Source organism: Enhydra lutris, unplaced genomic scaffold (assembly GCF_002288905.1).
Source record: "Enhydra lutris kenyoni isolate GAN:26980312 unplaced genomic scaffold, ASM228890v2 scaffoldscaffold12, whole genome shotgun sequence".
Lineage (NCBI taxonomy): Eukaryota > Metazoa > Chordata > Mammalia > Carnivora > Mustelidae > Enhydra > Enhydra lutris.
The window spans coordinates 19,301,789-19,324,056 of NW_019154096.1; positions in this window are offsets into that span (position 1 = coordinate 19,301,789).

Sequence of the window (22,268 nt, forward strand, 5' to 3'; positions counted from 1 at the left end):
GCATGTTCACAGACAGTCTGGTACAGGAAGGTTTTGAGCAGCTTTATTCTTTGTAGCCTGTACCTGGAAATAACCCCTATGTCTATCCATAGGAAAAGGAGCTAAACATAAAAGAAAAAGCTGTTATATATTTATACAGTGCAATACTACACAACAATTTTCTTTTTAAAAAAGAACAACCTACTGATTCATTAAACAATTTGCATTAATTTAAAAACATTATGTAATTTGTGTGTGGGGAACAAAGACACAGAATACACACATGATTTCATTTATATGAAGTTCAGAACAAGTGAAACTGATCTCTGCTGATAAAAATTCAATCAATGGTTGTGTATGAGAGGTGTGACTGGAAGATGTCACAGGACCTTTCTGGTTGGGGAAATGTTTTAGGTCTTGATTATGATGTTGATTTCACTACTCTGTATCTTTATGCTTTAATCAAAGCATATTGAATGTTACAGTTAAAATCTGTGCTTTACAGTGTATGAAAAATTTGCTTTGATAAAAAGATAATGAAAATAGTATCATATAACATAGCATGACTCCAGGTTTATATATTTTTTGCAAATTATAAGGATTTTAGAAATTGTTAATTCTACTTGTCAACCTCTCAGTCACATACACTCATACATGTAAAGACATTTAACACAACATTTTACAGATTCATATTTGGACAAAAAGAGAAATTAAAGGAATTTTCTTAACTTACTCTGCTAATGGTAGAATTAGGATGATTTGGGCTTTCTGACTCCTGCCTGTTCTATGCCAGGTTTACTCTCTATAATACCAAATATCACACATAAAACATTCTATGTCTTTCTCATATATTGCAAATTATAAAACAAAACAAAACTAAAAAACGATTAATGAGTGCATATCATCCCCTTGGTTATGTAGCTATTTCATTCTTGACTATATATATATATGTACATAGGAGCTAAAACAAGATTTTTATCCTGGGTTCCATGGGTTTGTATGTAGTTGGCGAATGGACTTTGGGAGGCCTACAAATCTTTTGAAACTGTGTGTAAAATGTTGTGTTCATATATTTGGGTTCATTTTTATGATAACTGACTCCTACAGATTCTCATGAATACTGTGACCTCCCCTTCCCACTCAAAAATCACTGAAAAGCAAAAGCTCATTTTCCATTTAAGAAGGAAATTTGAATGAAATATTATATAATCATGGGGTGATAATACCATCCCAAGCAAGATTCCAAAAGATGAAACTTCGAAAGAAAATATTGATATAATTGACTATATGACACTTTAAAATACCAGTATAGTCAGAAAAACTTGAAGAAAAAAGCAAAACATAACCTAAACACAGCAATCAATGAGTTGATCATTCTTAGAACAAATTCTTAGAACAGTATGTATAATAGTAAGAATTACGTTCATTATTATGATATCTACACAACATAAAATTATAATGTCAAAAATTGATGATATGGAAATTTTTTTATCATATATTGGGTTAAGAATTAATCCTACAATAAAAACTAAGAATGTTTGAACAAAATATAACACAATGCTTATAAATTGCGGAGTTGTAAAATCACTAAATTTCTTTTCATTTTTAACCTTTTCTGTATTTGTTATCATAGAAATTGTCTTATAAGTCATAAAAACTAAAAATACAAGACACAAAAAAAAATAAGCAAAGGATATTAGCATACATTTAAAGAGAAAGAAATGCAAATTATAAAACACATGAAAATATTTTCAACCTCTCCAGGAGTCAAACCAATGGCAATTTAAGTTTTTTTTTTTTTCAATTTTATTTATTTATTTGACAGAGACACAGTGAGAGAAGAAACACAAGCAGGGGGAGTGAGAGAGGGAGAAGCAGGCTTCCCGCCAAGCAGGGAGCACCATGCCAGGGTTGATCCCAGGACCCTGGGATCATGACTTGAGCCAAAGGCTGATGCTTAACAACTGAGCCACCCAGGCACCCCAACCCAATGGCAATTTAAACCAAAATGAAATATTGATTTTCAATTCTTAGGTATCTACCTTGAGCACGTATTTTTTAATTGTACATTAAAAAGAATGTTACATAATGTTAAAGATAACAAAAGTTGTTGCCATCTGTAACCATTTTACATATAAAGTAATTTGAATGCTCCCCCCATCTCTTTTATTTTAAGATTATCAATTTTGTGAAATCACCTGGTATTGTTTTATTCTGGTGCTAATTTATTTTGATGAAAATTAATGGTAGTGTTCATCCTTCCATATTACCATATACCATGTATATATTGTTTTCTCCCATAGCTGTTTTGAGAAAGAAATTATTTGGAGTACAAAATAAGCAGAAGGTGGCAAGGCACAATCGTGGCTGTCCAGAAAAATCATAGTAAATGAAACTATCTGACTTGTGACTTCTGGGGCTGGTGCTGTTCAGTTTTATAAGCAACCGGTCAAACATCAGCCTGAGGGACAGAGTAACAACAGGAAGGCTTTTCAGAGAGCAGCTGCAGTTGTTAAAATTTGGGTTTGTTCCCCTGTGTGCTTTTATTTAATTCTCAAAATATCTCTAAATTAAAGAGATTGATATACTCTTTTACAAATAATGGAATTGAGCACAAGGGAAGAGGAATGACTTAGTCAAAGTTGTTTAGTTACTAAGAGGCAGAATCTCAAATCAATTCATTCTCCTACTAAGAAGTAAAGAATTCTCATCTCCAAAGATATCTTTAGCAAGAGCGAAACATAAAAATACAATCACTGGGAATTCCAGGTTCTTACAAATGGACAACTATATTACCCATGTAGATGAAACGCATATGCCAGACTTCCCATGACTTAATAGCTAGTGGGAATGGGACATGTTCAAGAACCAAGCATGAGACTGTACTTAGAATTTCAAGATTTGTTCAACTTTCTGTGAACAACTTCTATCAATTTCTTTCTTCTTGTTGAGGTTTTTCACAAAGGGCACCAAAAATTGATGTTAATTGGGTACTCTCTCTGCCTGTGAGAGTAGACTAGAATTACCTGAATCCCAAATGTAGACAAAGTTCAGTTTCTTACCCAGAAACCCCCAGAGGGCTTTTTAGTTGCCATGTAAGTTAATTGATTAAAGTATACATTCTGGAAAAGCCCAAGTCTTTTCCTACTGCCTCCTGTCACTGATCTCTCTATTGTTACAACTTAATATTACAAGGTAATCTTCAGTTCTTGGTTACTAACATCAAAGTGGATGCATTTTTGTTTTATTTCGTACATTGGTGCTTGTAGTTGAAGAACATTGATATTGAGAAAATTGAATAGCTCTAACATTATTGCATGTAAGTTATTGGATTGGTAAAGATGTACATTGTGGTTATTCTAGAACCACAGTTTAATTGGATTATGACTTCTGTGTGGAACACTTGATTATAAGTGGAAAAAGGTAAGCCCTTGAATGATTTCTCCTTTTTCTAAATATATTTTTGAGTCTTATAATCTATTAGGACTTACGAAATGTAGGAAATAAATAGCCCTTAATGACAAATTAAGAGACTTATAATTTCTTTTTTCTCTAATTTGATTTTAGACTGGTCATTTGATCATTGGCCTTCAGTTTTCTCAATTACAAGGTTTGTATAACCTGGATATTCCTTCCCTTTCAAATAGGATCTCCAGCCAGTCTCTCTAACCAGTCATAGAAATATTTTCAGCTTCAAGAACATTCCAAACTTCTTCCTACTCAAAGCTTTTTTACACTTTGTTTGTCTGTGTGTTCAAATTGCTTTGCTTGAATTTCTTCACAGGGCTCTGCCTCCTTCTCACAATTTCTGATTAAATGTAATCTCTTCAAAGAGGTCTTTTGATCAACTCATCTTTATAGGTCCCTTCCTCTTATCCCTATAAACCTCTATCACAAGATCTTACAAGATTTTTCTTTATAAATGTATATGTTTGTTTATCCCATTATTCACTTTCTTCTCCAACAAAACTTATTTCCACAAGGACAGGATCAGGGTTTTATGTGTGTTGACTCACCTACTGCGCTTTGTCTAGAATTTCTTTTTGTGGAAAATGGATTCAAATGGGGCCTTTTAGGCGATGTGAATGCAGTCCAGTCCTCTTAGGATCACATCTTTGTCTACCATTCAACAATTGTCCCTGGAGCTGGCACCATTTGTGCCAAAATTACAGGACTCTGAATACTAATGAATTTATTTGTATCGGTATATTTTTTAGTCTAATTTATTGTGATTATGGGAGGAACTCTGGAGTCAGAGTAAATAAGAACAGTACTTGACCAGCTGAATTCAGCTATACCCTTTGTTCCCTTGGTTGAACTTCAAAATAATATTTGTTTAGCCCATAACTATAATAATCAGAAGGTAAGTGTACTTCATTTTCCTTGTAGTTTATTTATTAGTTGTTTACTTGCTTATACATTTATTTTGCCTTTTAAAGATTTTATTTATTTATTTGACAGAGAGAGACACAGTGAGAGAGGGAATACAAACAGGGGGAGTGGGAGAGGGAGAAGCAGGCTTCCCACTGAGCAAGGAGCCCAATGTGGGGCTCGATCCCAGGACCCTGAGATCATGACCTGAATCAAAGGCAGATGCTTAATGACTGAGCCACCCAGGTGCCCCTACTTTGCCTTTTAATATCTTGCTGACTTATACTGCTTTATCTAATTCATTGAGTTAATTAGTTTTATTGCAACCAATAATCCCTGATTCTTTATTAACTTCCATATAATACTTGGATCTTAGGATCAACACTGCTATCTAAACTACTACTTACCACCAGAAAAGCATTTGTTGAATGAATACCTAAATGAAGAAATAGGAGAATAGAACAAGATTCTTCCTGCTATCCAATTTTAACTCCTATTTTTTCTTATTTTTTTTTAATATTACCAAGCACTAGTTTTGAAAGAAGACAAAAGATACTTATTAATAATCCCTTTGTTTATTACCACTCATACCAGAATACTTGTTTCCTTAATTGCCTGTCATTTACATACATGGCACTGGGACAATTAACTTACTGGTTTTATTAGTGTTCATCAGCTCTTTCCATTTAACCATAGGAGACCTGAATTGGCCTGAGTTTCTGCCCTTCAGTAACTAAAATAATTTCAGTAAGTCACTTTTTTTCCCCTCAAAGATTTAGTTTCATTATTTATAATATATGATATTAAAGTCTTCATGGCTATTTTGAGGACTAAATAAAAGAGCAGAGGTGAACTCAGTGCTTAATACATAATGTTATATTCATTATTTTAGTGTTGTAGTTTCTAAGTTTCCTTTCTCTCAGAAACAAAGCTTTTCTAGCTCTTTTAGGCTTCCCCTCTGAGGTTTATTTTTTATTCCTATCGAAAACATCTTTAAATATTACGTTTCTCTGATTTTCTCTATCTCTTGTATATTTTTCTTTTGTTTGCTGTCCTCCTAATGACCAGATTATGTAAAAGCAACTAAAATTCAGCTTTAACAACATTTGCTTTTTATATTTCTTTTTTTTTTTTTTTTTCTGGGTTACTTCATCATCGTGGTGGTACTAAAATAGAAAACATTGTTTTTCTCTGTTCTGTTTGAGGTACGTTATTTTTGTGCATAGATTTAGGGGAAAAACAAGCCTGATGGAAACAGACAAACAGAAAAACTGCTGGCCACAGAACTATTTTGAGAGTCCTAGTGAATTCAGAAGGATTTTGCACTTTAAAATAGAATCTCTCCCTTGTTCTCATCCCTTAGGGAATGACTTCTTGACAAGCTAAACCACTCCATGCAATCTTCATATTAATTCAATTTTCCTTCATCTGCAACATAGTGGATCCTAAACACAGCTTATTTTGGATCTAAATTTTTTGGGTATTCCTAACATTAACCCAGTTATAAAATTGATTATTCCACTACCCACAAACAATACCACTTTGCATTTTCTAATGTATAAGACAAACGATTTTACACTTTGAAGCAAAAGCATGAGTTCGTCCTCCAAAGTGATGAAATGGGTCGTGGAAGAGGTTCCCTTCCAACAGCCTGCTGCACTTACTTCATGTTTATGTAGGTAGCTATTTTTAGGATTCTGAAAAAGGTGTAAGTTTTAAGATCAGTTGCTCAAGAAGCAATAGCTTCATTGTGCACAAAATAAAACCAAATGAGGAGTGGCAATGAAGGAATTCTTTCATTCTGACAAATTCCAGGGGTTTTGCTTGTCTGTTTATTTTTTTAAAAATATAATCATCAGTAATAGATTCTGCTACAAATCTGTTTCTCTAAAATAGTTTGGAAAAACAAATAGTTTGGAAAACAGCAGCTAATTCTCACAACTACAAAGGTGCTATTTTTTGGCAATGCCATGCCATATGTACTGATGATAATAAAAGTTGTAATTGGGACAGCAGAACTTCATTTTTACATAAGGTAATTGTTGCTAATGAATTTTGGACAATAATTTCAAGGAAAGCAGATGAAAGTTATTTGTGACCCACAATGTCATATTTACAGATGATTTCTCTATTTAGATTCCTCTAAAGTTCAGACACTGGGATGCTTGTTTTACAAATTAAAACTTTTTAAAAAATGACTCAGCAACTACATTCAAGAAACAGTAAATCATTCTATTCCCTCTAGCTCTGGTTATTTGAATTTGTTTTCTATAAAAACTGTGTTGGCATTTCACCATACTTGAATAATGTAAATTATTTTCATTTTTCTTTCAACAGTTGTTCATGTCTAAGAAATAGGGGATTTATAAATCTGGTTAAAACAAAAATAGTATGTATTTGTTAAAAGTAATGAGGACTTTTTTAGTTATGAAGGGGACTGTGTTGAACTTATTTTTTTTAGCTAATAATTTAAATTTGTGTAGGTTAATCATATTCAGTTGACAGAAATAAAGTTATTTGGTTGCAAATTAATGGACTCAGATGTACTGTAAGGTAAAGTCAAGTTCCACTCATATTTAATTTTTCAAACATGTTTGAGGAAATAATTCCATCAAACCATGTGCAATTTTTTAAAAGTGTTTTATTATAAATTGGTTATGACAAAGGAAATGCTCTTAAGACAATTGGAAAGGGGTGAAGGGTTATTATTTTAATTAAAGAGTAATCTTCAGTATTGTAGGCAAAACAATTTTTGGAGTGACACTGAGGTTGGGAATAAATCAGGGTGGTGAATGTGAGTCACTGATTTGGTTGTCAAGGTAACTCTTCCAGATTGGAAAAAAGCATCCTGTAATGTGACAGGATATAGAAACACAGTGATTGTTCTCTACATCTTAGACTCAGAGACGGGAAGTTGAGCTTGCAGATGATCATACTCTTTTAATAATTATGATTTTTGATTTAAAATGAAACAGCATTTCTTTAAAGCGTATCTTTATTTCTTTAAAAAAATCACTGAGCAGTATCAGCTTTGGTGTAAATCGGGTGCAAAAGAACTCACTTATGCGCATGCGGATTTTTTTTTTTTTCCGACAACCAAGCAGAAATTAAAAAATGAAGTTTTTCTTTTTTTAAAAATTAACATATAATGTGTTGTTTGCCCCAGGGGTACAGGTCTGTGAATTATCCGACTTACACATTTCACAACACTCACCATAGCACATACCCTCCCCAATGTCCATTCATCCAGTAACTATCCTTACCCCCCTAGCTCCCAGCAACCCTCTGGTTGTTTTGTGAGATTAAGGGTCTCTTATGGTTTGTCTCCCTCCCAATCCCATCGTGTTTCATTTTTTCCCTCCCTTCCCTCATGAACTCCACCCTGCCTCTCAAATTCCTCATATCAGAGAGATCATATAATTGTCTTTCTCTGATTGACATATTTCACTTAGCATAATACCTTCTAGTTCCATCCATGTCATTGCAAATGGCAAGATTTTGGGGTTTTTTTGATGGCTGCATAGTATTCCATTGTATACATATACCACATCTTCTTTATCCATTCATCTGTTGATGGACATATAGGTTCTTCCCATAGTTGGCTATTGTGGACATCGCTACTATAAACATTTGGGTGCACGTGCCCCTTTGGATCACTATATTGAAGACAGGAATTCTTTCAGTCAGACAGAATATCAGGGGTGCCAGGGTGGCTCAGTGGGTTAAGCCTCTGCCTTCAGCTCAGGTCATGATTCCAGGGTCCTGGGATCGAGCCCCACATCAGGCTCCCTGCTCAGCAGAGAGCCTGCTTCTCTCTCTCTCTCCCTCTGCCTGTCGCTCTGCTTACTTGTGCTCTCTATCTCTCTGTCAAATAAATAAATAAAATCTTTTAAAAAAACTTTATTGAAATGGCATTATTATTGGAAAATTACATTTTTGCTCAATATTATATTTTTGAGATACAACTAAGTTGATATTATAACTGTAAATTCAGTGTATTTACTTCTGAATAATAAACATGTGTTTTAGATTTTTTTTATTTTGAAATCGGATAGGTGTAAAATATATTTTGTTTTAATTAATTTTTTAATTGTTTTTATTTATTTATTGTTTTCTGAATCCCGCTGTTTCAGTTGTTTATTTGCTTAATGACTGCTCCTCTTTCTACTATGAAAAACCTGTTCTTACTTTTAACCTATTTATGTAATGGACTGGTTTCCTTTTCCACTTGGTTTTAATAGTTTTTTATGTATTCCAGATCTGAATCATTATTTTCTTACATTGCTTTTTTACATGGTGTGTTTACATCAGTGTAAGTGCTAAGTCAACATTACATTCTTCGTTTATACCACATTTTGTCATAATGTTATCCTATTCATATATTGTTCAATTTGACTTACTAAAATTTTTTGGGAGTTTTTGCATCCTGTTTTATGAGGGATATTGTTCTACAGTTTTCTTTACCTATATTTGGCATCATGGTAATAATACTAACCTCACAGAATGACTTGGGACATATTCTTTTGTTTTTTAATTTTCTGGAAGTGTTTGTATTACTTCTTCCATAACTTCCATAACTGGGTAGAATTCTTCACTAAAACTATCTGAGCTTAGAGTTTTCTTTGTGGAAATGTTTTTAAACTATAAACACAATTTATTTAATAGACATTGGACTATTTAGGTTATCTTTTTCTTCTTGAATGACTTCTGATTGTAGGTTGAATAGAATTCGTCATTTCATCTGAGCTGCTAAAGTTATTAGCATTAATTTATAATATTTCCATATTATCCTTTTAGTATCTGTAGAATTTATAGTAATATCATTTTCATCATTCCTGTATTTATGCTCTGTTCCATCTGAATGAGAGGAAATTATTTCATTAGTATTTCTTAATTTGCACTGCCATCAAAATGAAATTGGCTCAAGATTTTGCTGCTGGAACCATGGTTCAGAAGAGTGAAGCCAGAACAGGGAAAGTTACAGCTTAAAGAAAAAACTCAGTTCGTTTTCTTCTCCCCAGAAATTGTGTTTACCAGTGAAATCTGTTTTTAGTAGAAAAACTCATGTAGGAAAGAAAGAAACAAGAGCAAATATCTTGCCAATACATTTTCTTTTTAGTTATATTGTTCTTAACAGCCTTTAATCAAGACATATTAATGAACTGTGATCAGTTGTGTGTGTGTGTATATTTGTAAGCATGTATTTGTGTATGTGTGTGTGTTTAATAATTTTTACTGCATGAAACTATAAAGCCAAACAAAATAAATTCTTTAGGTTTTAGTGTTTGGTATCTTTGCTCATTTGAGACCACAACTCTGTGTTACCATTAGTGTACCTGCTTACTTCTACATAAAAATGGGACTAATATTTCTATAGAATATCAGAATTGCAAATCAGCTTGTATTCTAAATTCCAGTGGGATGCTCACACTTGAGTGCAGCACAGTAAAATAAATACTTGGGACTCACTGTGATTGGAGTGAGTGAAGATAACCTCACAATATTTGACTGAGTGATGAGTCATATTGAGTCTCAAGCCAAAGATGTACTATAGTATGTTTTCCCGTCCTGGTCTTTGGTGGGTAGCTGAAGAACAAAAGAAAGCCCTGTCATCCTATGTGCATTTTCAGTATGGAGTATAATTATACTATAAACACAGAATTTAACTAGAATGTTGGCACCGAATAATTCTTTTTCTCTTTGGTCCTATATTGTGGAATATTACTCAGAGTTTTATGTGCCCATGAAGTATTGTTAAAATAGGGAGTTTCAAGACAAGGTCCTTTGGAAGGCAGCTATGCTCACCACTATGCCACCAACGCTGACCCAGAAATATCAACATAGTATTAGGGTCCATACTTGGATGTAATACTTGAGCTGTAAGCCTGTGATAACCGGCATTATAATATGTTGTAGATAGACATGAAACCTGTTCCACACAAATTCCATTTGCCTCTCAGTGAGTTCCAATATTTCTCCCCATTCTCCCCTACATTTTCTCCAATGTTTCCATCTCACTAAACTTTTGCCATAATCTCCTTACTGATCTTGCATCTTCCAATTTATACATCTTTCTAAAACATGCTCCAATTTATTGAAATTTATGGATGAGATCCTCTTAAATTGTTTTCAACTATTCTTCTTCCTATTGAGCAAATCCCACGTGGCCTTAGCAACCCCCACAATCCAGTACGAGCCTCCCTTGCCAGTCTTATCTCTAAAGCCCTTTAGCTTTCTGTCTCTAGTCTTGCTGTTTTTTTACCTTTCTTGTCCTTTCCTTTATTGTTTGAAAAATCTAGTCATTTTTAGGACCATATTTACACATAACTTACAACTTTTAAATTTAGTTGTATATTTTATTTCATTTTTGCCATTCAGTTCATTTTTTTTAATTTTTAAATTTTTAAATTAACATATAATGTATTATTAGCCCCAGGGGTATGGGTCTGTGAATCGCCAGGTTTACACACTTCACAGCACTCACCATAGCACATACCCTCCCCAATGTCCATAACCCCACCACCCTCTCCCTATCCCCCTATCCCCCCAGCAACCCTTGGTTTGTTTTGTGAGATTAAGAATCTCTTATGGTTTGTCTCCCTCCCGATCCCATCTTGTTTCATTTATTCTTTTCCTACCCCCCAAACCCCCCACGTTGCATCTCCACTTCCTCATATCAGGGAGATCATATGATAGCTGTCTTTCTCCGATTGACTTATTTCACTAAACATAATACCCTCTGGTTCCATCCACGTCGTCACAAATTTGCCATTCAGTTCATTTTTAACTGTACAATTCAGTGGCTTTAATTACACTCACAAATGTGTAACCATCATCACTATCTAATTTCTAATTTTCTTCATAATCCCAAACAGAAACTCTGTCATTGTTAAGCAGTAATGCTCCATTCCCAATTTCTCCCAAACCCTGTTCAACTTTAACCTAATTTCTCTCTATATTAGTGTATTCTAGATTTTTCATGTAAGTGGAGTCATATAATATTTGTCCTTTTGTCTGGCTTATTTCCTTAGGCATGATATTTTCAAGAAATATCCATGTGTGATGTGTATCAAATTTCATCATTTTATATAGCTTAATGATATTCCGTTACATACACTTATCACATTTTATTTTTCCGTTCACTTGTTGGTAGACACTTGGTTTGTCTCTACTTTTCTGCTCTTGTGAATAATGCTACAATGAACATGGGTGTACAAGTGTCTATTTAAGACCTTACTTTAATTCTTTGGAGTATGTATATTGGAGTGCGTACAAGTGGGATCTCTGGGTTATGAGCTAATTTTATGTTTAGTTTTCTAAGGAGTTGTCAAAATTTTTCACAGTTGTTGCATCCTAACCAGTTTCAAGACTGCTGCCACACTGGGGGAGGGGCTGCAAAAAGGGTAAGTATAAACCAGAGCTTTCCTGCCAGTGTCAGGTGGCCTCTTCCAGTTGGTTGCTGTAAACTTTTGACTGTTTTTTCAGAGTTCTGACAAAGTTGGTCTAACATTTTCTGCTTGCTCTTCAGTTTTGTTGTGGGGAAACAAGAGCTTGGAGTCACTCACTGCCATTTTGCTGATGTCTTTCTCAACTTACTTTTTAAACTTAAGGCACTTAAGACTCCTTTCCTTCATCCGTGATGAATTAATTACTTTGCTTTCTCTGTTTCCTTGCTATCTTTTATACATCTACACGTTATGTATTGAGACTTATTCATGTATTGGATTTCCTTATAGAATTATCAACTTCTTGGGGCCAAGGTCTGTATCTTACTCTTCTCTTACACTTACTTGCTGTTTGCTTGATTTAAGAACATTATTTCAAATTAGGAAAGTCATGTTTCTGGTATGGTTTAGAGCATTCACATGTACTTGCTAAGGAGAGGCAGTTCAGTTGTGATGGAAAGGAAATGGTACGCAGTTTGGAAAGCTGGTTCTACTTCTATCTCTAGGAATCCATGACCTCTGGCTCACTGTCTTTTTGTTTGTTTTGTTCTGATCATTTGTTGTTTTTACCTGGACATTCAGAGATTATAGTAGAATCTCTTGATTACATAGCATAAACAAGATATTTGAATAAAGCAAAAAAATTTTCTAAAAGTTCTGCTGTGAAGTGAAAATTTTATTCTTTGCACATAGTATTTTCAAATACATGAACAGCTTATACAGCTTAGAGAAGACTTTCTAAAGATTGTGGTCAAACTTCTACTTGGGGAACACCTGCATAGGTGCCATAGGTACAAAGAACATCTCAATTATCAAGGATAATTTTGTTCTAAGCTGGTAGATTTTATTTTCACTTGCTGCTCATTTCTCCCAAATTGCTCTTTATCTCAGAAACAGCTAATACTCGTTTCTATCAGCCCTGGAAGTGGGTAAAGCTTCCACAACGTTATAAATCAGTGCTTTGTTTCTTCCAGTTCATGTGGCTTCCCTACAGCAGTGTCGAAGACAGAGGTTTCAAGATTGATCTGACCAACAGACAAACAAGCAAACGCACTTTGAATTATGTCTTTTGAGTGGATTCCTAGCAGCTCTGAGAAAAAGCTTTAGTAAGTTTTCTCATCAAAAGATTCTGTTGGTTACCATAGCTTCCACATTTTTTAGTGTATAAAATATGCTTTATAATACTCTTATTCAAACATGACAATTAATGTGCCACTATCCTGGGCTAGAATTTCCTCATTTGCTAATTGGGGGATAGGTTGTGTCATTTATATGATTCTATTTATCCTTAATGTACTATAATTATCATTTTAATTTATTACTTTTCTCCTTTTACTTTATTATTTACAACATATCTGTCAAATTTTACAGAGGACTTTTAATGAGACAGTTTATGTAAAATCACTTTAGTTAACTATATAATAAGGCAAGGTTTATAAAACTTTTAATTTTAAGAGGTTCATGGTACCTTGAAACACAAGATCAAGAGATTCAGTTTAAAGCAGATATAATCACTTCTCGATTCGCTTTAAAGCAGAAGCGGTGAACTCAGCTCAGGTGGGCCACATGTATGTGTTATTTGGTCTTTGCAGTATTTAAACATTTAGGATTTTGCATTAATATCTAGATTTAAAGGAAAAGAAAAGAAAAGAAAAGCAACAGAGATCACATTCCTGTGTGTGCCAAAAATCAGCCAGAGCTGGGGAACAACTGCTTTCTTGGTGAAATCTCATTTACGAATTCCCTGCAAGTTGTTCCATTCTCGACTGAGACTTAGACACAGCCACTCCACCCAGGATTGCATTCTCTGCACAACTCTAGGCTTGCAAACCTTGTTCTAAAGACATGAAACTGGATTGGAGCAATAAAATGGACAGCTTGTGACATCACATTCCCTTCACCTATATAAGACAGAAAATAGAAAAATATTCTAAAACTACCTTTTTAATATTTGTATTTGTTGTTGCTTAGAACAACTGTCACTGTATATTACTACTGAACAACGAAAAACAGTTACAGAGATTTTTTTTTATTGCCAGCTATGTGTGTCTGTGTGTGTGTGCACTCGTGTGCATATAGTCCTGGGAAGAGGTCAAAAAATGAAAAAGAATAAAATTTTAATATGATAAGAAGTTATTGGTCCAAATCTCCTGATGAACACTTGAAGACGGGAATTTAGTATTTGCTCACAAATTCTTGTTCTAACACAATGTACAATATTGCAGAAGATACTCCATTTTGGAAAGATGATGGGTCTTATTGTGTGACTGAAATTAATTTCTCTTTGTTCAATTTATCTGCTTAAAGCGGTGATAAAATGGCTTACAGCAATCAAGATCCTGGTGGTTTGCCAGCTTTCAACAGATAAGCTGTTTTTGAAATAATTATTTTCCAATAGTGTCATTGAAGTTGAGCACATTTCAGTTCCTCCTACTCTTTTAACTTTCCTTTTAATTAAACATGTGTCTTTTTTCCTCTTAAAAATTTATGTCAAAAAAATTGATGTCAAGTACGCTGTGAATATGAAATGTGAAAATTAACTCTTTAATTATTTTCAACTGTTCCCATGTGGAATCGGAAATACCATGTAATATTTGTCAGAAGTCACATTTTGGACAGAGTGATTTTAAGTAGTTCCAAGTCATATAATCAGCTCTTAAAGAACTCATATTTCATTTAAGACAGGCATATTCATATCGATGTTTCAGGACAACACTGAAAATAAGTATAGGATTCACATATTAGATCTTTTTTATTTTTATATATTTAAATACATTCTAAATATTATAGTTTTATTCATAGCTTTAGTACACATAAGATTATCCTTCCCAGCATAAGTACAAAGCATAAAAACCTTTTCTAAGAAATATATTTTAAATCTATGAATAATTTCTTTCTTAAATATTTTTAGGAACCATGAGCACAGACACTATATCTCTCTTCTTTTGTCACTTCTTCCCCAGTGCTTAATACATGGTATTTGCTAAATAAATATTTGTAAACTTTTTATAAATTCATTAACATGAAATTAATCAGTATTTAAGAGAATATGTTTCTTTTCTTTTTAACTGTCTCGTCTTGTTATAGCTGGAGATTTTTTTAAGCCAATTTAATATATTTTCATTTCAAATAGCACACTGGGAAAATATAACCAATTTATATATTAAAGAGTAAATATACCAGATATATTCAGAGAACTCTTATGAATCAATTAAATAAAAAAATAGCAATGAGTAACAGACATGACAAGACAAGCCACAAAAAGAGAAACATAAATAAGTCATGCCTTACTGGGGTGACCTTCTATTTAGGCATGTGTAAAGCTCTTTATCACTTATAAGACATTATCAATCCTGCCCTTGGGAACACAGATTGCTACAGCATAAAAGTCTGAACTTAAATGGCAAAATAAAATAACTGTGCTTTTTGAAATTCTCAGAGAGTGTGACCTCTGTCTCTGCCAGTTAATATGTATCAAAATCTGGTTTGACATACATAATATTTATGGAGGATTTTCTGAATGATGAGCACTCCTATTTATTTATAGTCTCTTTTTCTTTAATTAATAAATTCATATAATCATTGATTTAACAATATTTATTACTAAATATTTATTAAACATTAAACATCTATTAAATGCATATTAAATATCATGTAAGTGAAACAGACTAGTTCACCTAAAGTATTCTGGGGGACATTCAGACAAAGTCCTATAATCAAACAAGTTTAGGGCTTTATGGTAAAACATATGCTTAAACTAAACTAAAATGTATGCTCAAGAGAAACTAGGGTTTCAGGGAAGGAAAGTAAAAAGGGCTCCAAGAAAGAGGATAATATCAACAAAGGCCTGGAAGTGAATAAGCATTGCATTTTTTTAAAAGATTAATTAATTAAATAACTAATTAATTTTAAAGAGAGCAAGAGAGAGATATCAGGGAGAGGGTAGAAGGATAGGGCGAGAGAACCTCAACAGACTTGGGATGAGCACACAGCCTGATGTGGGGCTCAATCTCAGGACACTGAGATCATGACCTGAGCCAAAACCAAGAGATGTTCAACCAACTGTGCCACCCAGGTGCTTCAGTTGCATTTTTGATGAACTGTAAAGGCTTCAGTAATTCTTTCTTTTTATTTTCTCTATAGTTAGAAGTCACTTATTACATGAACATTATATGCTCATTCTTCAAAAATTACATAACACATACATACAAAAATCATAAATAATTAATTCAACCATGAAGGATTAATGTTTTGGTGAATAAATATCTGAGGACAAGATTATGCATGGGGTGGGGCAACATTTTTTACACTCAGATAATTTATATCTAAATTTATGTGTAAACTAATATTCATCTACACAAACATGTAAATATTAAGTATATAAGTTTCCTTTTATTCTTCTTTTAACATACATTTAAACAATCTCTTATTAAAGAATACATTATTTAATTTTAAGAAAATATTATTAATTACTATTACTGGCTATAATGGAATAGTTTGTATAAAACCAATACTCCTGCTTAGAAAACTGGAAAGGAGACAAAAAATTAACAAGCTAAACAGAAAACAGCATTGGTTTGAGGGCACCAGAGAACTTTGGAGGCAGCTCTGTCTTTTGAGACCAGAGCCTGGAGGGAAGAGATGTACACTGAGATAAGGTTGCCAGATCTAGCAAATTAAAATATTGGATGCTCCATTAAATTTGAGTTTCAGGTAAACAACGAATGATTTTTAAGGTTAAGTATATCCAAAATGTTGTGTGCATTCTGAGTTTTATCTCACAATACCAAAGAAAGCAAAGCTAATGTTTTGAATGTGGTTATTCTGTCATTTGCAAATTCATGGCAAAAATTGGAAGGCTGAGAATGTGGACAGAGGCAAGAAGCTAAGGAGCAGGAAAGCTGGAAGAGCTTTAGATAACATCATAAGCCTAGAGAATAAAGTATTTATATTGGAATTGCTTAAGTAACAAAGACTTTAGGGGCCAGGATTTTGGATGAGGCAGGTGCAGAGAGAACTCAACACTTGTCATTGTTAAATTTGCCCTCCATGTATTTGCCAATTTAGCAAGGCAGAGCAAGTGACTAGGAAGTCAAATAGAAAGAGAATAAAAAGTAGAACATAATTTTATGCATTCTCAGAGAGCTTAAAAGACAAACATCCAAGGGCAGGAATGCCAAGGTGTCCGAGATATATTCAGCTGGGAACCTTAGAGAATTACGTACAAGTGGGGGCAAATCAGAGCTAGGTGGAAAGCAACAGTCCAAATCCAGCCTCAAAGCAGTTCAGTCCCTGACTAGGTTGGAATGATCAGTCCCTCTTCTGTTTTAAGAGAATAAAACAAAGCTTCTATGGAGAAACATTGCATTGCCCAAAATCTCTACAAATTTTCAATCAAAATATTTATTTAAAAACTGATTTATTAAAAACTATCAGATATACAAACAAAAGCACCAAAAGAAAATAGAACAGAGGATAGAAATAGGTAGAAATAGATCCACAAAAGATCTAGATATTAAAGTTTTTAGATACAAATTTTAAGAGGATTATGATTAATATATTCAAAGAATAGATAATATGATCAATAATTTAATCAGAGGGGCACTTGTGTGGCTCAGATGATTACACCGCCAACTATTGGTATTTGCTCAGGACATGATCTCAGAGTCCTGGGATGAGCCACACTGGTCTTGTGCTCAGCGGGGAGTCTGCTTGAGGATTCTCTCTCTCCCTTTGCCCCTCCTGCTGCCCCTCCCCCCACTCTCATGCTCTCTCTTTCTTTAGTTATATAAATAAATCTTTAAAAAATGACTTAATCAGAGAATTAGGATTCCACAAAAGGAATAAAATAAAAAAATCAAGGACAGAAACATACAATAAATGGAAATGAAGTATTCAGTAGATAAATTTATTGAACTGGAACATAGATCAGTAGAAAGCATGTTGGAAAAGGAGAAAGGGATAAACTCAAATATTTAGTAATAAATATCATAAATAATATATATATTATATATAATAAGTATCATAAGTAACATAACATAAAGATCACTTTATGAAAAAAATCATTTACTTAATTTGAAGGTAGTCTAACTAAATGGAGATATATACCATGTGATTTTTTTGGATGACTCAATATTATAGAATTGATTCTCCTCAAATTGTATTATAAATTCAACGTAATCCTACTTAAGACCCCAGCAGTTACTGTTGTGTGTGTATGGAAGTTTATAGGCTGACTCTAAAATTTACATGAAAATGCAAAAGGCCAAGAATAGTCAAACTAATTCTTAAGAAGAGGGACAAACCTTGAGGATTTATACTACCACATATCAAAAATTATTATAATTATATTACATATATAATAATTATAATATAGTTCAGTAATTAAGATAATGCAATATTTGGAGCAATGGAACAGAATACAGAATTCACAAACAGTCTGTATCTACCTGTATCTACATCTCTCTATTTTTATCTCCCTCTCTAGGTGTATCTCTAGATATACTTGGTGGGAGAGGAATAAAATGACTGTTCAGATTTGTGACAATATAGAAATGCGTAGAAATCAAACTCAAAAATCATAAATAGAGGTTAGCTTGTTTTCACAAACAATTGAGATAGTAAGAGTTTTACTCAACCCTCTCCTTCAGTATTTTTCTTGATGGGACAAGATTTGGATCTTACTTTATCTCTGGACAAGCATGATATTCTGGGCCAACTGGAGGATCAACTGTTTACTTAGAATAGGAGTGCTAGCAGACACAAGAGAAGTTACAGTGGTGCCTGACTAGTTCACGCATACCATCCACAGATTGTCTTTATGACCTTGATTGGTTTGAGGTCAAGGGAACAGGAAACACTTAAGGAAAGGACAGATAGCGATTATAATAAGTGACAACTGTTACTTTACAAGTTGTGTTGTGCAAGTAGTATGACCGCATCGACCATGCAGTTGTCAAAAGGGCTAGGTAGTGTACCATAGGCAAAACGGGGCATGTTAAGAACTAGATGTTCGTGTTTGGATAGCATTGGTGTTGGGCAGAGGTCTTTATTAAATCCCAGAAAGGATAGTATTTTCATCAGAAGAGAGTTTTGCGTCTCAGGATGTTTCGAGTTACTCATTCGATGAAACTTTTCTTAGGCACTGATGTTACGGGCAGTGTTAGGTACCAAGGCAATTATAAAGATGAATTGTTTCCGATGATGGCTGCACCAGTCTACAGTCTCACCAACAGTGTACTGTACTACTGAACGTTGGAAATTTGCTAAGAGAGTAGATTTCAGATGCTGCCATCACACAAACCCACAAGGTAACTGTGTGAAAAGAAGCTATGTCAGCTTCATTATAGTGACCATTTTATTATGTGTGTGCATGTGTGTATATATACATTATACTTCTAAGTATGTACAATTTTTATTTTAAAAATTAAAAAAGCATGTGATTTTAAAAAATGAATTTGATATAGTCCTCACCACTGAGTGATTCACTCTTGAGGGAGACACCAATGGACAAGGGACTTTCAGATCACATCTGGGCAATCGATTAATTTAGCTTAACAGGGAGTCTTCTGAGAAGAGGTTCCATTTGGGCTCATTAATGAAGACTCAGGTAAATAATTCACATTGATTCTATTCATTATTTCCAGCTGCCCTTACAAAAACTCATACGTGTTACTGAGAATAAAATCTTTTGCAACAATCAATTCTTTTATCCCCCATAGAGACCTTTGTAAACAAAAAACTGCCTTCTCATATTAGGTATTCATTTTCAACAAATGTTTCAATGATCACTTGATATGTGCCAGGCAGTAGTATAAGATAGTGCTGGGGAATTGAGCTGGAAACATGATAAACATTTTATCGTCATGAAACTTATACTCTAGGGGTGAGATAGACAACCAAAACCAAAAGGTATCACAACATAATTCTGGAATCTGAAAAATACTATAAGTAAGATATGGAAGAGTAAGGAGTTGGGATCTGCTTTTAGCAAGGATGATCAGGGGACCCCCCCCTCTGAAGAGAAGGCGCTTGTGAATAAGCCTGAATGATGAGAAGACAGGAATGTGAGGATGCGGGGAAATATTCCATGCAGTGCAAACCACGCATTGAAGGGTGTACTTACACTGCCTTACTTTTTACTTTTGTGCTGATAGTTTTGAACTTTTAACTTTGGAATCAATTAACCTTAAAACTTTAGATACTTCACAAAAGTTTTCTCCTAAGTCTTCTTTTTCTGGACTGGCAGGTCTTATACAAGCAAAGGCAATTCTCTTTTGTACTAATTATTCTCTGTCTCTTAATCACTGACTAATTACCTCTATTTGAAACAGAATTTTTCAATGTTCATGTAGAAGTCAGTAGGAGTGCTGTCTGAATTCTAGGTGCTGTTTTTTAATGCATAATGTGCAACAGGAGAATTCAAGAAATGTCTGCCTTTCTTTTGTCCAAACTCAAGTATTTTGACAATTTTTCATTCTATTATTCATTTTGACTGATTCCATATTGGAACCACTAGAATAATTATATTAAAATAATTCACCTTGATTTGAAGCATGAAAATCTAGTTTTGTATTTAAAATTAATGGTGGCTATTTGGGATTTTCACAAGCTAGAAAACCAGCTGTGAGGAAAGGGAAATCTGATCTACTGTATAAGAAAATGAACAAAAATAATGGAGGGAGGAGTCTGAGGCTGAAAGTAATATATTTCTAAAAAATTTATTGTTTATATTTAATTACAGCATTCTCATTTCCAAGGTAGAGATATGAATGCTCTGTACAAACACATACCTAACCTATAAATAATATGTAATACTTGAAATATAGATGTATAAGGACTGCTGTTCCAATAGAATGTTAGAATATTAAGAATATAAGCAACACATAGTCATAGCCATAATCATAAAATTATGGTTACTGTGGCACCTGGGTGACTCAGTTGGTTGAATGCCCCACTCGATTTCAGTGCAGGTCATGATCTCAGGGTTGTGGGATCAAGTGTTGTGGTAGGCCCCACGCTGAGTGCGGAGCCTGCTTAAAATTCTCTCTCCTTCTCCCTATGCACCTCCCCACCTCCCCCTTCTTTAAAAAATGAAGAAAACTAAATAAAATAACATAAAATAATAAAATAATGAATATCTGTGAATTGGAAAAAATTGGAAAAATATCTATGGATTGGAATAACAAAAAACATGTTTCGAATAATGAATTTATCTTCCTTTTCCCGATCTAAATAGACCTAGAAGACTTTTTGGATTGACAATAGCATTTGGCCAGATCAAGACCAAAATTCTGATGGGCTGATCTGTGGTGTTTTTGAAAATCACACCTAAATAAATCCTTTGTGTTTTCTAAGAGATAAGCCGACAATACTACCTTAGAAACTTTGAAAACTGCTTAGGTAACATGGCAGGTTGAGGACTTCTTAAAAAAACTACCCTACAGGGGCACCTAGGTGGCTCCGTTGGTTAGGCTTTGGACTCTTGATTTCAGCCCAGCTCATGATCTCAGGGTCATGAGACCAAGCCCATACTGAGACCCACATTAGGCTGTGTACTCTGTGAGAAATCTGCTTGAGATTCTCTTCCTCCCCTTCTGCCCCTGCTCCTGCTCTCTCTTCTTCTCTTTCATAAATAAAATAAATAAAAAATAAAATCTTTAAAAAAAGTTACCCTGTTACACTCCCAGGAATCTCATATGATATTTCCTGAGCCTTGTTCATATTTGTGATTCAGTTATAAAATGATATTTTTGATAGAAGGAAGATCCCAGAAGGAGCATTTGTTAGAGGGGCAATCAAAACTTAGAAAGAAATTGCTTCAGGTATGAAAACTGTGCGGCAGACTGCATCATTCTCAGGACCATGGGCTGGAGTCCGTCCTGGAAATAAACTGGTAGGCTGTGTTTGAGGATACCTTGGCTACTACTGTGACCACGTGATTTAATAAGCTGTTGACCAAGTAGTAGCCTACTTCTATTTTGGGAGAAAGAGGTTTTTGTTGTAAAGGAAAAGATGTTGTCATTAAAGGCTCTGCTTGGTAGAAATGTTCTTGGCAGCAACCAATAGGAAAATTGGACAAACAAGAAAGGGATTATTAGTTCCATACAGTGATTAGTCTCGGATTAGTCCAGGACCGAAACAGTGGCTTATTGATGTCTTTAGGTATCTAGGATCTTTCCATCTTTTTCGCTCTTCTATCCTATAGGGAAAAACATGTTAATTTGGGATTCAAAGACTTGTGGAGACTTGGAGTAAACATTCTTGGGTTTTTTAGAATATCAAAAGAAAGTAGGAGGAGATTCTGGGAAAACACTTGTCTTCCTGTTATTTGAGCTCAAGATGACTTGTTGCTTTGGTATCTGAGCTATTACTCAAAATGTAGCATATTTGGGCTTACAGGCAGATAAGTCCTTGGGAATTCTATTTCATCTGTGCATGTTGTTCCCTTTTAAAGTTAGTGTTTTTGCACTT